General features: G+C 40.3%; 1 non-coding gene and 1 pseudogene across 1 annotated transcript; one reads left to right on the forward strand and one right to left on the reverse strand.

Moving 5' to 3' along the window:
- Positions 1-3,119: 3,119 nt before the first annotated feature.
- LOC112619917 lies at positions 3,120-3,191 on the reverse strand. The gene has a single exon (XR_003118395.1). It is a non-coding gene; the product is annotated as a small nucleolar RNA SNORD61 (small nucleolar RNA).
- A 3,228-nt stretch (positions 3,192-6,419) lies between these two features.
- LOC112619553 lies at positions 6,420-7,111 on the forward strand (annotated as a pseudogene).
- The last annotated feature ends 9,504 nt before the right edge of the window (positions 7,112-16,615 follow it).

Genomic DNA, 16,615 nt, shown 5'->3' on the forward strand with positions numbered 1-16,615 from the left:
TCCTTCATGTATAGATAACACATGATGGTCATGAAATGACCATGTACCACAGATGGTAACCTTATTTCCTATTATTTCTTGTGGCATAGGTGCTAAAAGCTTAATCCCAATCATCAACCACTAGCCTTAGAATGTGGCCAACACCCTTCTCCACTGAGAAGTTAGAGACAGATAGAAGTTTAGAGGCTTGTACTGTGAGGCCAGTCTAACATATGAACCTTTGATTATGACCTCCTACCATGATGATTATGATATCAGGTTCACAGTTCGGGACAATTCTGCAGAACAAGAAGGATGTTGCTCAAAATGGTTCTTAGCAAAATCATCAGTCATATTTAAGCTTTTAGTCACAGTTATATTACACACTATATGACATTTTCAAAAAGACAAATGAAGAAGATTAGTGGTTGCCAGAGGCTCAAGGTAGGAGGAGGATGTGACAAGAAAGAGATGGCAGGCAGGAGTTTTTTGGGAGTAACAGAACTGTATCCTGATTGTGCAGCAGTTACGTGAATCTACGCATGTTTATTCCTTGAACTGTATACCAAAAAGAAGTCAATCTATTGTAAGATTTTTAAAAATAAAACTAAATTCATTCCATAAAACCTGGCTACTAGGCATTTGTTAATTAGTCCAAATTGATTTATTTTTTTCCTTCAATTGTTAGCAAGAACGAAGGGAATAGTATAGTTAGTTACTGCTGGGCTTAAGAACACAGTAGACAGGTCAGGGAAGGAAAATATCTAGCAATATCAATTGCTGCAATTGACAAGTGTTTGGATTCACCAATAGGCATGGAAGAGAATAGGGTTTCATGAAACAAAACTGTAACTTTTAAATTGCTAGGGCCTCGTCCAATAACTTTTTGGGTTGGGAATTAGAGCCATTTCCTGGTTATAGAAGCTCAGGGTTTGTGATCATCTCAACTGATGCAGAAAAAGCATTTGACAAAATTCAGCCTCTTTCATGATTAAAAACAACAACAACACAACAAATTAGAAATAGAGGAAAACTATCTCCACACAATAAAGACCATATATTAAAAACCCACAGCTAACATCATACTCCACAGTGAAAGACCGAAAGTATTTCCTCTACGATCAGGCACAAGAAAAGGATATCCATTTTCACCACTTCTAATCCTAGAAGTCCTAGCCAGAGCAATTAGGCAAGAAAAAGAAAAACATCTGAATTGGAAAAGAGGTAAAACTCTCTCTGTTCACAGGTGACAAGATCTTATATGTAGAAAAGCCTAAAGAACTCACTGAAAAAAACTGTTTAAACTAATAAATTCAGCAAAGTTGCAAAATACAAAATCAATACACAGAAATCAGCTGTGTTTCTCTACACTAAGGATGAACAATCCAAAAAGAATATTCAGACAACAATTCAACTTACAATAGCATAAAAAACAATTGGGGTCCCAGGTGTGGTGACTCACACCTATAATTCCAGTCCTTTGGGAGTTGAAGCCTGGGAGTTCAAGATCAGCCTGGGCAACATAGAGATACCCTGTCTCTACAAAAATTTTAAAAAATAGCTGGAGGGCTGGGCACAGTGGCTCACGCTTGTAATCTCAGCACTTTGGGAGGCTGAGGTGGGTGGATCCCTTGAGGTCGGGAGTTTGAGACCAGCCTGGCCAACATGGTGAAACTCCATCTCTACTAAAAATACAAAAATTAGCCAGGTGTGGTGGTGCATGCCTGTAGTCCCAGCTACTCAGAAGGCTGAGGCACAAGAATCGCTTGAGCCTGGGAGGTGGAGGTTGCAGAGCTGAGATTGTGCCACTGTACTCCAGCCTGGGCAACAGAGCGAGACTCTGTCTAAAAAAAAAAGGAAAAAAAAATTAACTGGGCATGCTGGTGGTGGCACACTCCTGTGGTCCCACCTACTCAGGAGACTGAGGTGAGAGGATCACTTGAGCCCAGGAGGTTGAATCTGCAGTGAGCCATGATCCTGCCACTGCACTCCAGCCTGAGCAATAGAGCGAGCTCCTATCCCTTCCCCCCACCAAAATATATATATATATATACACACACACACACACATATAATATAGACACATATCTAATATACACAAACACACATATATATATAAATAATAATTTTGAGTAAAGTTAACAAAAAAGGGGAAAGACTTTTACATTGGAAACTATAAAATGTTGCTGAAAGAAACTAAAGAAGACATCAATAAATGGAAAGAAATTCCATGTTATGGACTGAAAGGCTTAATATTGTTAAGATGTTAATACTACCCAAAGCAATCTACAGATTCAATGCAATGCCTATCAGCATCTCAATGGCTTTTTAATTTTTGTAGAAATGGAAAAATCTATCCCAAAATTCATAATCTATCCCAAATAACAAAAATAATCTAAAAAAAGAAGAACAAAGTTGGAAATCTCATATTCCTGATTTCAAAACTTACTACAAAGCTATAGTAATTAGAACAGTGTGGTACTGGCATAAAGATAGACATATAGACCAATTGAATAGAATACAGAACCCATAAATGAACTCTGGCATATATGATCAAATTAATTTGTGACAAGGGCCAAAACCATTCAGTGGTGAAAGAACAGTCTTTCAACAAATGACATCATGAACATCATGAAAACTAGATCTCCAGATGCAAGAAAAAAAAAAAAAAGAAGAAGAAGTAGTTGGATCCTTACCTTATACCAAATACAAAAATTATCTCACAATGTACCTAAACATCAGATGTGAAAGGATGAAACTCTTAGAAAACTCTGGTAAAAGCTTTACTACATTGGATTTGGCAATGATTTCTTGGATATAACACTAAAGGCAGAAGCAAAAAAAGAAAAAATAGACAAACTGGATATCATTATAATTTACAAATCTTGTGCATCAAAAGATACTATCATCACTCCCAACAAAAGTGGATTCCATCCATTGTACAGGTTCAACAAAACAAGATGTACACTGAGCCTGACTCCCTGTGGTGAGCATGAAAGATGGTGTCATTTTCTTGTGGGCAACAGCTATAAAAGCACTTCCTTCATTATAACCCAAAGTGCTAGAATTTCAAAATAATGATCACCTGCAACTCTCAAACAACAAAACCATTAATGATTTCCCAAACAATGAATAGATAAAATGTGCAGTACTTCTTAGAGGACAAAATAATATTACATTGATTATGCTACTTAAATTTTCAATAATCCCTACAATCTGATTTTTGCTTTTAAGAATTTACATTCTTCTTGAAAGCAGATTTGAATTCAAAATTTCTATATTATTCAGTCAAACAAATTCTTCCTACAGAAATAAAAGAAACTGTAACTTTAAGCACTTTTCAGCTACTGAGACAAGATAAAATATCCAGAGGATACAAAATATTTTACATGTACTTCCTGCATTTGTAGAGACCCTCATCCTTCAATACTTGTGAAATGGTGATGGGGTCAATAGCAAAGAGTTCTCGAGGTAAATTCTGGAATTCTGTATGACATAATTCAAATGTATCCATTTGTCAGAATCAACTCTCTGCATTTTCAGACAAAATTCAGTTAATGTCAAGTTGAGGCAAGTGCTAAACCTCGGCAATTTAAATTTTGAAAAATATTCCCAGCCAGATGCGGTGGCTTACACCTGTAATCCCAGCACTTTGGAAGGCCAAGGCAGGCGGATCACTTGAGGCCAAGAGTTCAAGACCAGCCTGGGCAACATAGCGAAATCCTGTCTCTAGTAAAAATACAAAAAATTAGCTGGGAGTGATAGCACGCACCAGTAATCCCAGCTACTCGGAAGGCTGAGGCAGGGGAATTGCTTAAATCCAGGAGGTGGAGGTCTCAAAAAAAAAAAAAAAAAGAAAGAAAGAAGAGAAGAGAAAAAGAAAAAAAGAAAAGAAAAGAAAGAAAAGAAAAAAAATACTCCTGCCTTGGGGAATCAGGATGAGGTAGGAAAGTACAGTTATTAAGTCCGTAGGTTCTCAGCACAGACTGCCCAAGTTCAAATCCCAGCCCTGCCATTTATTATACAAACTATGTGACCTTCAAGAAGTTATTTCTCACTAAACCACAGTTTTAAAAGGTAACAACAGCACAGTACAATAGTCCTCCTTATCTGCATGGCACATGTTCCAAAGCCCCCAGTGGATGCCTGAGACCACAGATAGTACTGGACCCAACTGCTGTCATTTGGAGCGTGTTTCAGTTCATGTCTTCCACTCACAAATTTAATGCCTTTTCCATCTTAGGTAAGCACTTATCACATACTGTGGCCATAACTTTTGCAGTCTGAGGTGCAACAGCAAAACTAACACACATTTCTCTTTCTTTTCTCTTGACAAAAATGGATAAAATTCTTACTGTGGATTTTAGCAACCTCCGCATACTATTTTTTTTCGTTTCCTTATTTAGTTGAGAATGTTCAGCTTTTCATTTAAAGCAAACACTTTACAGCTTCTCTTTGGCATATCCGAATTGCCAGCATCACTACTCTTGGACTTTGAGGTGATTATTAAGTAAAATAAGGGTTACTTGAACACAAGCACTGTTGATACTGCGACAGTCAATCTGATAACCTAGAGGGCTCCAAGTCACTGTCACTAATGGGTGTGTAGCACGGACAGCGTGGAGATGCTAGACAAAGGGATGTTTCACATCCCCAGCGGGATGGAGCAGGATGACCTAAGATTTTGTCACACTACTTAAAATGGCCTGCATTTAAAACTTACGAATTATTTCTGGAATTTTCTATTAATATTTTCAGACCACAGTTGACCTCAGGTAACAGGAACCATGGAAATTGAAAACCATGGATGAAGGGGAACTATGATAACTGTCTCACAGAATTGCTAGAAAGGTGAGAAATGCACCCGAAGCACTTAGTGTCAGAGTAAATGACATCTAGAAAGGGCTCAACACATACCAGCAATTATTACTTACCTGGATACTTTTCCATGACCTTCTGTAAACCATGTTGCCTATAAATTGCACTAGAGATATCCATTGCATATCCCATTGCCTCATACAATTTCAATTGCTAGTCAAGCCCACATTTAATCCTATAATGACAAACAAATATGAAGTTCGATTTTCTTTAAATAAAATCACATCACAAAAGCAGAATTATTACTAAAACAACTCAGCCTCTGGCATAATATTTTACAGATTTTCATAGGCTTTTCCCAAGGTAAATTGGTAATTCTTCATCATAAAAGCAGTCGCTATAGCAATACTTCAACTGACTCCTGCATGACTGAGAGAGACCTTGAAAATAAAATAGCAAAATAGCAACAATTTTTAAAAATCCAGCTGCCTATTAATGGTAAAGTTTAGGTCTATATCATGACTACTTCTACTCAGATAAATCCTCTGCCTCTGAAATACGACCAATGGTGTAGGGGAAAAAAGACACTATCAACTGAGTAAAAACGCGACTCACAGAACGGGAGAAAATGTGCACAAACCATGTATCTCATAAAACATTAATAGCCAGAATATATTTTTTAAAATTCCTACAACTCAACAACAAAAACCAAAACACCCAGTTGAAAATGAGCAAAAGGACTTGAAAAAAAATCTCCAAAGAAGTACAAACTGGCCAATAAACACATGAAAAGATGGTCAGCATCTAATGATAACAGAAATGCACATCAAAATCGCTATTAAACGCAATTTCACATCAATTAGGATGACTGTTATTTAAAAAAACAAAAATAACAACTTTTGGCAAAGATGTGGAGTAACTGGAACCCTTGTGCATTGCTGGTAGGAATGTAAAATGGTGCCGCCACTAGGGAGAACAGTATAACAGTTCCTCCAAAACTTGAAAATGGAACTACCATATTATTCAATAATTTCATCCCTATGTATATACCTGCTCATGTTCACAGCAGCGCTATTTACAATAGCCAAAAGGTAGAGACAACCCCAGTATCCACTGAGAGATGGCTGGATAAACAAAATGGGGCATATACATACAAAGGTCTATTATTCAGCCTTAAAAAGGAAGTAAATTTTGACACATGCTACAAGAGCACGGATGAACCTTAAGAACATTTTGCTAAGTGAAATAAGCCAGTCACATAAAAACAAATGCTATACAATGCCACTTATATGAGGTACCCTAAAATTCATAGAGAAAGAAAGTGGGACAGAGATGATTATCAGGGGCAGAGGAAGGGGAGAATGAAGAGTTGTTTAACGGATGTAAAGTTTCAGTTTTGCAAGCTGAAAAGAGTTTGAAGGTGGACAATGGTGATGGTTGTACAACCATGTGAATATACTTAATGCCACTGAACTCTACACGTAAAAATAGTGAAAGCGGTCCTGGGCTGCGGTGGCGCGGTGGTCGCCGTGATGGTCACAGGACTTGGCGGCTGACCCCCCGGCTAGGAGAGGGCCCAGTGCCCCAGATCTCGGTGGCCACTGCTGGAGCGCGGCCTGCACCATGGCCACCCCCGCCGCCTCCTCGGAGCATTTCAAGAAGCTGTAGGAGATCTTCCACGGCCTCCACGAAGACCTATAAGGGGTGCCCGAGCGGCTGCTGGGAATGGCGGGGACCGGAGAGAAGAAGAAGTTAATCAGGGATTTGGATGAAAAGCAACGGGAAACAAATGAAACGCTGGCAGAGATAGAGGAGGAGCTACGTTATGCACCTGTCTTTCTGTAACCCCATGATGTCTAAGCTTCAAAACTACCAGAAGGACCTCGCCAAACTCCATGGGGAGCAGCACACCTTTGACAGCCACACCTGGAGGCCGAGGAGACATGAAATATGGCATATATGCTGTAGAGAATGAGCATATGAATCGGCTACAGTCTCAAAGGGCAACGCTTCCTCAAGGCACTGAAAGTCTGAACTAGGCCACCCACAGTATTCAACGTTCTCATCGGATTGCCACGGAGACTGACCAGCTTGGCTCAGAAATCACAGAAGAGCTGGGCGAACAATGAGACCAGTTAGAATGCACCAAGAGTAGACTGGTAAACACAAGTGAAAACTTGAGCAACAGTCGAAAGATTCTCCGTTCAATGTCCAGAAAAGTGACAACCAACAAGCTGTTGCTTTCCATCATCATCTTACTTTTGCTCGCCATCCTGGGAGGTCTGGTTTACTACAAATTCTTTCATAACCATTGAACTTCCTATAGGGAAGGGTTTGTGGACCAGCACTTTGACTTTGTGAATGCATGATGTTAGGGATGTGGATGGAATAAGCATACTGCTGCTGTGGCCTAACAGTTCAGGGATGCACTGTGTAGCTGGACTGTGAGAGAAGGGAGGAAAGATGGAAAGCCACTTAAATGTGAAGGAACAGCAACAAGACTAGTATGATATACCAAGACAATAAATGCTGTTTATGACTTCTTTAAAATAAATGGTTAACGTGGGAAATTTACATACTTACCACTTAAACCATTTTTATGTGTAGAGCTTAACCGTTTAGTACTTTAACCTCCGACAGACACTCAAGTTCAGTGTGCCATGCCTGGAGTTTGGAATGGCAGATATGAAAAACCCTTTTTGAGTGGGTAATTACATGTGCACTAACCATTTGAACAAGCCAAATATCAGTAAAGAAGATGGCATGATGATGGCTGCAGCTGAAAGCGGCAGCATCTTCTAAAAAGTTAGGACAGCATGCTTGTTTATGTGAGGTTCCTCTCTTGCTAGTTTCACTGGGAATGAATCGTCTCCCCATCAATGGAGAGTTTTATTAACTTGGGTTTATTCGGTTCACTAAAATAGTTTCATTATTTAAGCACTCAAAAAGTTCTTTAGCCAGAGACATCTTATGTCACTACATCACCAAACAGAACTCTGTCAAGGATGCTCTGTAGATAACTTTTTAGCACAAGGAATTCATTCTCCTAAACACATGGGAGCCTCCACATGGCCCTTTAAAAGACACTGACCTCTTTGAAATTAGGACTGCAAGATCTATGAACTGGGGGCAACTCCCAGTTGCACAGATTCCTCTGAACTCTGGTTCTCAGAAAGACTAAATGAAGGAATCATCGGAAGACTCAAAATAGAATCTGTCACATACCAATCCTATGAGATAATGCATGATCTTGCAGAGGCACTAAGAAGAAGGAAGATGGATAATCTGAGGCTGTGTTTAACGTGGTTTATTGGCTTCTACGGACTCAAAGACCATGGAAACAATCTTCTTCCATAAGAATTTACTTCATATATATGTATTTATTAACCTGAAAATAATGGTTAAATCCTAGGATCAGGACTAGTACCAGTAGAATGAAGGAGTGTCTGACTCCCTGACTTCCTTCCAGCCAGATGAGATACCATCAGTCTCTCAGCCAACACAGAAACAGTCTGCATTTCAAGATGTTCATCTTTGACCTCTTTTGCATTGTCAGGGATTTTTAGACAGCCCATAGCTTCATGCAGGCTTCTTTGGCTCACACTAGTGAGAGTTTCCCATATGGACTAAGGTCAGTTTTTGACCTCTGGAATACTCAATATGCTATCCTCAAGGCAGCTGCCTTCTTCCTAGTGTCTTATAAATTAGCTGTGTATTTTCTGGGATCAACCATATCCTTGGAAAACTGACTGCAGCTCATCCAGAGACAGCTGTGTGAAGATTTCAGGAGCAATAACTCAAGACAAAGGGTCCTCAGTGGTCACCAGAGCCCCAAATTTGGATAAGGTTTCACTTGAATATTCATTGGTTTTAGCAGCTTGGCAAAAGTAGGAAAGAACTCCTAATTCCATGGGGTTAAATATCCTCCCTGAAACTAAAATGGAAAAGATTAACTGCCTCATGGAAAGGCTTCTGTGATAAATCTGATGTCCTGGGGTCACTTTCCTAATAGCACTTCCTCTTCTCATCACTCATCTCCCCTGTGTGTCTCTTGAATAATATCACTCTCGAGGATTTAATAAAGATTTCTCTGTCAGCAGCCCAAGTCAAAGCCTCTAGAGAAGCTGGTATATTGTTTGAAAAATCCTGGTCCCTCAGTCCCGATGAAGTATAGGAATAAAGAGAACGTAAGGGAAAAGACGTCTACTGGGGGCACCCTGAAGCCAATAGTATTATGTGTTTAGAAAGGATTATGAGACATCAGACCAAGAGAGATATTTAAATAGACTAGGAGTTAGATGCTATTAGCAATTATTGTTAATTGGTGTGATAATCGTATTGTGGTTATAGTAGTATTTTTATAGTTTTTAATTAGCGATAGATATGGGGATAACTAGTTTCAATGCATTCCACTTTATTGACATTAGCAGATATTGAGCTTTTTATAAATTGAAGGTTTGTGGCAATTCTGCATGGAGCAAGTCTATCAGCGCCATTTTTCCAACAGCAGGCACTCCCTTCATGTCTCTGTGTCACCTTTTGGTAATTCTCACAATATTTCCAGCTTTTTCATGATTATTGTATCTGTTATGATGATCTGTGATCAGCCATTTCTGATGTGACTATTGTAGTTGCTTTGGGGCAACACAAACCATGCCCACATGACAGTGAACTTATTGAATAAATGTTGTGTGTGTTCTATCTGCTCCCCCAGTTGGCCATTCCCTCATCTCTCTCCCTCTTCTCAGGCCTCCCTATTCCCGGAGACATAACAATAATGAAGTTAGGCCAATTAATAACTCTACAATGGCTTCTAAGTGTTCAAGTAAAAGGGAGAGTTACATGATTCTCACTTTAACTCAAAAGCTAGAAATGATTAAGCCTAGTGAGAAAGGCATATTGAAAGCAGAGATACACTGAAAACTAGGCCTCTTGTGCCAGTTAGCCAAGTTGTGAATGCAAAGGAAAGTTCTTGAAGGAAATTAAAAGTGCTACTCCGGTGAACACATGACTGATAAGAAAATGTAATAGTCTTACTGCTGACAGGGAGAAAGTTTTAGTGGTTTTGATAGAAGATCAAACCAGCCATGACATTCCCTTAAGCCAAAACCTAATCCAGTGCAAGGTCCCAACTCTCTTCAACTCTGTGAAGGCTGAGAGAGGTGAGGAAGCTGCAGAAGAAAAGCTAGCAGAGGTTGGTTCATGAGGTTTAAGGAAAGAAGCTGTCAGGCGTGGTGGCTCACACCTGTAATCCCAGCACTTTGGGAGGCTGAGGCAGGCAGATTGCTTGAGCTCAGGAGTTTGAGACCTGACAACATGGAGAGACTTCTTCTCTACAAAAAAATAAAAAATTAACTGGATGTGCTGGCACATACCTGTAGTTCCAACTACTCAAGAGGCTGAGGTAGGAGGATGGCTTAAGCCCAGGAGGTGGAGGTTGCAGTAAACCAAGATTGTGCCACTGCACTCCAGTCTGGGTAACACAGCCTGACACTTGTGAAAGAAAGAAGAAAAGAAACAAGCAAGCAAGCAAGCAAGCAAGAAAGAGAGAAAGAGAGAGAGAAAGAAAGAGAGAGAGAAAGAGAGAGAAAGGAAGGAAAGGGAAGGGAGAAGGGAAGGGGGAAGGGAAGGGGGAAGGGAAAGGGGAAGGGAAGGGAGAAGGGAAGGGAAGGGGGAAAGGAGCCATGTTCAGAACATAAAAGTGCAAGGTGAAGCAGGAAGTGCTGACGTAGAAGCTGCAGCAAGTTATCCAGAAGGTCTAGTTAAGATAATGGATGAAAGTGGCTACACTAAACAACAAATTTTCAGCATAGATAAAACAGCCTTCTATTAGAAGAAGACACTGTCTAGGACTTTCATAGGTAGACAAGAGAAATCAATACCTAGGTTCAAAGTGTCAAAGGACTAGCTGGCTCTCTTGTTAAGGGCTAATGCAGCTGATGACTTTTTTTTTGTTTTTGAGATGGAGTCTCACTCTTTTGTCCAGGCTGGAGTGCAGTGGCATGATCTCGGCTCACTGCAACCTCTGCCTCCTGGGTTCAAGCGATTCTCCTCCCTCAGCCTCCCAAGTAGTGGGGATTATAGGTGCCTGCCACCACACCCAACTAATTTTTGTATTTTTAGTAGAGATGGGGTTTCGCCATATTGGCCAGGCTGGTCTCGAACCCCTGATCTCAGGTGATCCACCTGCTTAAGTTGAAGCCAATATTCACTTATCATTCTGAAAATTTTAGTGCCTTTAAGAATTATCCCAAATCTATTCCGCCTGTGCTGTATAGATGAAACAAAAGACCTACATGACAGCACCTCTGTTTACAGCATGGTTTACTGAATCTTTAAAGCCCACTGTTGAGACCTACTCAGAAAAAAAGATCACTTTCAAAATGTTATTGCTCATTGATCAATGCTGCTGATCACGCAAGAGCTCTGATGGACATGTACAGAGATTAATGTTGTTTTCATGCCTGCTAACACAAACTCCATTGTGCAGTCCATGAATCAAGGAGTAATTTTGACTTTCAAGTCTTATTATTTAGGAAATACATTTTGTGACCAGGCACAGTAGCTCACGCCCGTAATCCCAGCACTTTGAAAGGTTGATATGAGCAGAGTGTTTGAGCTCAGGAGTTCAAGACCAGCCTGGGCAACGTGGTGAAATCCTGTCTCTACTAAAAATACAAAAACTAGCTTGGTGTGGTTGCATGCACCTGTAGTTGCAGCTATTCGGGTGGCTGAGGTGGGAGGATAACCTGAACCTCAGAGGTCGAGGCTGCAGTGAGCCATGATGGTGCCACTGCATTCCAGCCTGGATGACAGGAGTTAGACCCTGTCTCAAAAAAAAAAAAAAAAAAAAAAAAATTTGTAAGGCTATAGCTATCATAGATAGCAATTCCTCTGATGGATATGGGCAAAGTAAATCAAAATCCTTCTGGAAAGAATTCACCATTCTAGATGCCATTAAGAACATGTATGATTCATGGGAGAAGATTAAAATATCAACCTTAACAGGAATTTGGAAGAAGTTGATTCCAGCTTTCACAGACGACTTCAGTGGAGGAAGTAACGGAAGATGTGGTAGAAATAGCAAGAGAACTATAATTAGAAGTGGAATCCGAAGACAGAACTGAATTGCTCCTGTCTCATGATAAAACTTGAATGGATGATGAATTGCTTCCTATGGTGAGCAAAGACAATGTTTCTTGAGATGGAATCTACCCCTGGTGAAGGTGCTGTTAACATTGTTGAAGCCGGGCGCGGTGGCTCACGCCTGTAATCCCAGCACTTTGGGAGGCCGAGGCGGGCGGATCACAAGGTCAGGAGATCGAGACCATGGTGAAACCCCGTCTCTACTAAAAATACAAAAAATTAGCCGGGCGCGGTGGCAGGTGCCTGTAGTCCCAGCTACTTGGGAGGCTGAGGCAGGAGAATGGCAGGAACCCGGGAGGCGGAGCTTGCAGTGAGCCGAGATCGCGCCACTGCACTCCGGCCAGGGGGACAGAGCAAGACTCCGTCTCAAAAAAAAAAAAAAAAAAAAAAACATTGTTGAAATGACAATAGAGGAGCTAGAATATTACCTACACTTAGTTGATAAAATAGTAGCAGGATTTGAGAAGATTGACTCCAATTTTGAAAGAACTTATACTGTGAGTAAAATGGTATCAAACAGCATCACATGTTTTTCATGGAAGGAAGAGTTCATTGATGCGGCAAACTTCTTTGTCATCTTCTTTTAAAAAATTGTAACAGCTGCTGGGTGCGGTGGCTCATGCCTGTAATCCCAGCACTGTGGGAGGTCGAGGCGGGCAGATCACGAGGTCAGGAGTTCAAGATCAGCCTGGCCTGTATAGTGAAACCCTGTCTCTAGTAAAAATACTAAAACTAGCCTGGCATGGTGGCACATGCCTGTAGTCCCTGATACTCGGGAGGCTGAGGCAGAAGAATCGCTTGAACCTGGGAGGCAGAGGTTGCAGTGAGCTGAGATCACGCCATTGCACTTGAGCCTAGGCAACAGAGCAAGACTCTGTATAAAAAAAAAAAAAAAAAATTGTGACAGCAACCCCAACCTTCAGCAACCACCACCCTGATCAGTCTTCAGTCACCGACATGGAGGCAAGACCCTCCATCAGAAAAGAGTATGACTTGCTGAAGGGTGAGATGATTGTTAGCATTTTTTTGCAATCAAGTATTTTTTAGTTAAGGTATATACATTTTTAGACATTGTGCTGTTGCATACTTATAGATTACAGTATAGCACAAAAATAACTTTTGTATGCAATGGGAAACCAAAAAAGGTGTGTGACTCATTTTATTGTGATATTTGCTTTATTGCAGTGGTCTGGAACCAAATATGCACTATTTCCGAGGTGTGCTTGTACGGAAATATTAATGGCGAAATGATGACATTTAGAATTTGCTTTACAAAACTGCAGCAGGCCGGGTGCCGTGGCTCATGCCTGTAATCCCAGCACTTTGGGAGGCTGAGGAGGGTGGATCACTTGAGATCAGGAGTTTGAGACCAGCCTGACCAACATAGTGAATGAAACCCCGTCTCTGCTAAAAGTACAAAAATTAGCCAGGTGTGGTGACAGGCGCCTATAATCCCAGCTAATTGAGAGGCTGAGGAAGGAGAATCGCTTAAACCCAGGAAGCAGAAGTTGCAGTGAGTCAAGATTGTGCCACTGCACTCCAGCCTGGGCAACAGAGCAAGACTCCGTCTCAAAAAAATAAATAAATAAAAATTTAAGAAAAAACAAACAAATAGAGAAATGCTGGTAGGGTAATTGATGAAATACAATTGGCAAAATGTTGAGACTTTTTGAAGGTGGACTATTGTTACCTGGGGGTTCATTATACTATTTTTCCCCCATTTTTGTATGTGTTTTAAATTTTCTATTATAAAAAGTAGGAGGGAAAAGTTGGAGAAGAGGGTGCCAGCAATGCTAAATTCACTCAGTATTTCACTTTGAAAAGAACAGCTTCACAAAAATTAACTCAAAATGTATCATAGACCTAAATGTAAAATGGAAAACTATAAAACTCATGTAAGATAGCATAGGAAAAAATCTAAGTGATCTTGGGTTTAGTGGTGATAAATTTTTAGACACAACATCAGATCACAATCCATGAAAAAATATTGATAGTTGGACTTCATTAAAATCTAAAACTGCTGTCCAGGCATGGTGGCACATGCAGCTGAAGCGGGAGGATTACTTTAGCTCAGGAGTTCGAGACCAGCCTGGGCAACATGGTGAAGCTCCATCTCAAAAAAAAAAAAAGGATGCTCAACATCAGATGTCATCAGGGAATTTTAAATTAAAACAACAATGAGATGTGACTATATAACTCAGAATGGCTAACCGAAAGCACTATGCAACCAGATGCTGGAGAGCATGCGGAGCAACAGGAACTCTCATTCACTGTTGGTCAGAATGCAAAACGTTACAACCCCTTTGGAAGACAGTTTGGCAGTTTCCTACAAAACTAATCTCACCATACTACCCGGCAGTTGTGCTCCTTGGTTGCCTAAATAAGTTGAAAACTTATGTCCACACAAAAACCTGCACATGAATGTATATAGCTGCTTTAGCCATAATTGCCAACACTTGGAAACACCAAGATGTCCTTCAATAGGTGAACTGATCAACTGCGGCACATTCATACAATGGAATATTACTCATTCCATTTATTCCAATTCAGTAATAAAAAGAAACGAGCTATCAAACCATGAAAAGACACAAAATAAACTTAAATGCATATTGCTAAATGTAAGAAGCCAATCTGAATAGGCTGCATCCTGTATAACTCCAACTATGTGACATTCTGAAAAAGACAAAACTATGGAGACAGTAAAAAGATTAGTGATTGCCAGGGCTTTGGGGGAGGGAAGAAAGATGAATAGGTACAGCATAGGGGATTTTTTAAGCAGTCTAGGAACCCTCTGTATTTTCCATTCAATTTTTCTATAAATCTAAAACTTCTCTAAAAAATAAAGTATATTAATTTTAAAAGGAAAAAAAGCTGCTGGTAATGCCTGTCTGCATGAAGAAAGGGGCCAGGGACAGATTTGCCTCCTCTCAATGCTGTACATTACATGTGTGGCCATTAAGTGGGAATACATTAGAGGGTTTATAGCACATTGAAGTTTCTCAAAATTAGGTCCAAGAACTACATCTATCAGAAGCAATTGAGTTGCTTGTTAAATGCAGATTCCTAGGCCCTGGGCCAGAGCTACTGAATCAAAATCTCTAAGAACAAGGCCTGGAAATCTGCCTTTAGAATACCCCAGTGATTCCTATGCACATTAAGGTTTGAGACTCATTAGTATACACTCTACCAATCTGCTCAACTGTTAGTCTTTTATTTTTGCACACATGGAGGAATAAAGAGAAAATGTCCACTAAATTCTTCTCAAATACACGCAACAAGCATATGAACAGGAGGGCTTAGGATGGAAAGAGTAGGATGGACACACCACAGGCTGATAAACAACCGGCTTGGAGAAGCTTCTGAGCCTAAGTGGAGAAGGAGGACAAGAACTAGAGGTAAGCTATTCACTCTCCACACCATGTGACAGCTAGGTTCATTTGAAACAGCAATTAAGCAATACAGAAGATGAGACAACATTAACTAAGTTGGAAAACAAAGGCATATGAACGAAAGTCTTTCAGAAATAAGTGCAAGGTGTTAGAAGGCATCTAGATTGAAGACAGAGAAAAAGTGACAAGAAATATTTCAACTGATTCTTAGGAAGGCTGCTCTGCAGAAGCAAAACAAAATAAACAAATCCAAAAAGGTAAGGAATGCCAAAAAATAGGAGGGAAGGAAGGAAGGAAGGAAGGAAGGAAGGAAGGAAGGAAGGAAGGAAGGAAGGAAGGAAGGAGGGAGGGAGGGAGGGAGGGAGGGAGGGAGGGAGGGAGGGAGGGAGGGAAGGAAGGAAGGAAGGAAGGAAGGAAGGAAGGAAGGAAGGAAGGAAGGAAGGAAGGAAGGAAGGAAGGAAGGAAGGAAGGGAAGATAAAAAGGAAACAAGGGGAAAAACCTGAAGGAGAAACCCTGAAAAGGCAAAAGTTGAGCCTGATGGAAATAATGTATCAGAAATGACTGAGGCCAGGTGTGGTGGCTCACCCTTGTAATCCCAGCCCTTTGGGAGGCTGAGGTGGGAGGATTGCTTGAGCCCAGGAGTCCAAAGCTGCAGTGAGCTATGCTCAATCACACCACTGCATTCCAGTCTGGGTGACAGAGTGAGACCCTGTCTCAAACAAACAAACAGAAAAGAAGTGAACCCAAGTAGGAGATAGCTCATGAGCTTTGAGTATAGGAATCATCAGTGATTTTCAGAAAGAACTGTGAGAACAGGCCAAAAAATTTTTTTTTCTAAAAACTAAAACAAATACCCAAAGCAAAGAAACAAGAATATAAAAGACGAGCATTTTCTATCATAGATACTACACTCATATATTTTCCAGATTATGGTTTTCTTTCCACTTAAATAACTATAATTGTAACCTGAGACTGAGGTAACAAAATAAAATCAAACTGCAGAGAGAGGGAGAATGAAGTATCTTTCTCCTCATTGTGCTATATCCACTTGTATAACAAAGTTCTTTTATGTTTATACAATGCTTTATTAGAGCTATTTTAGCACTTATAGCCAGATATGTACATATCTGACTCTTTCACTAGCCTGTGAACTATTTAAAGGCAGACTGGCTCTTACTTACCTCTGAGTTCCCTTTCTCGGGTACATAAAAGGTATTTTGTGAACATGTTTTGTTAATTAATTAAACAAGACCTCAGAGTCACACTCTCTGATGGAAGTAGGG

Source organism: Theropithecus gelada, chromosome 2 (genome assembly GCF_003255815.1).
Source record: "Theropithecus gelada isolate Dixy chromosome 2, Tgel_1.0, whole genome shotgun sequence".
Taxonomy (NCBI): Eukaryota; Metazoa; Chordata; class Mammalia; order Primates; family Cercopithecidae; genus Theropithecus; species Theropithecus gelada.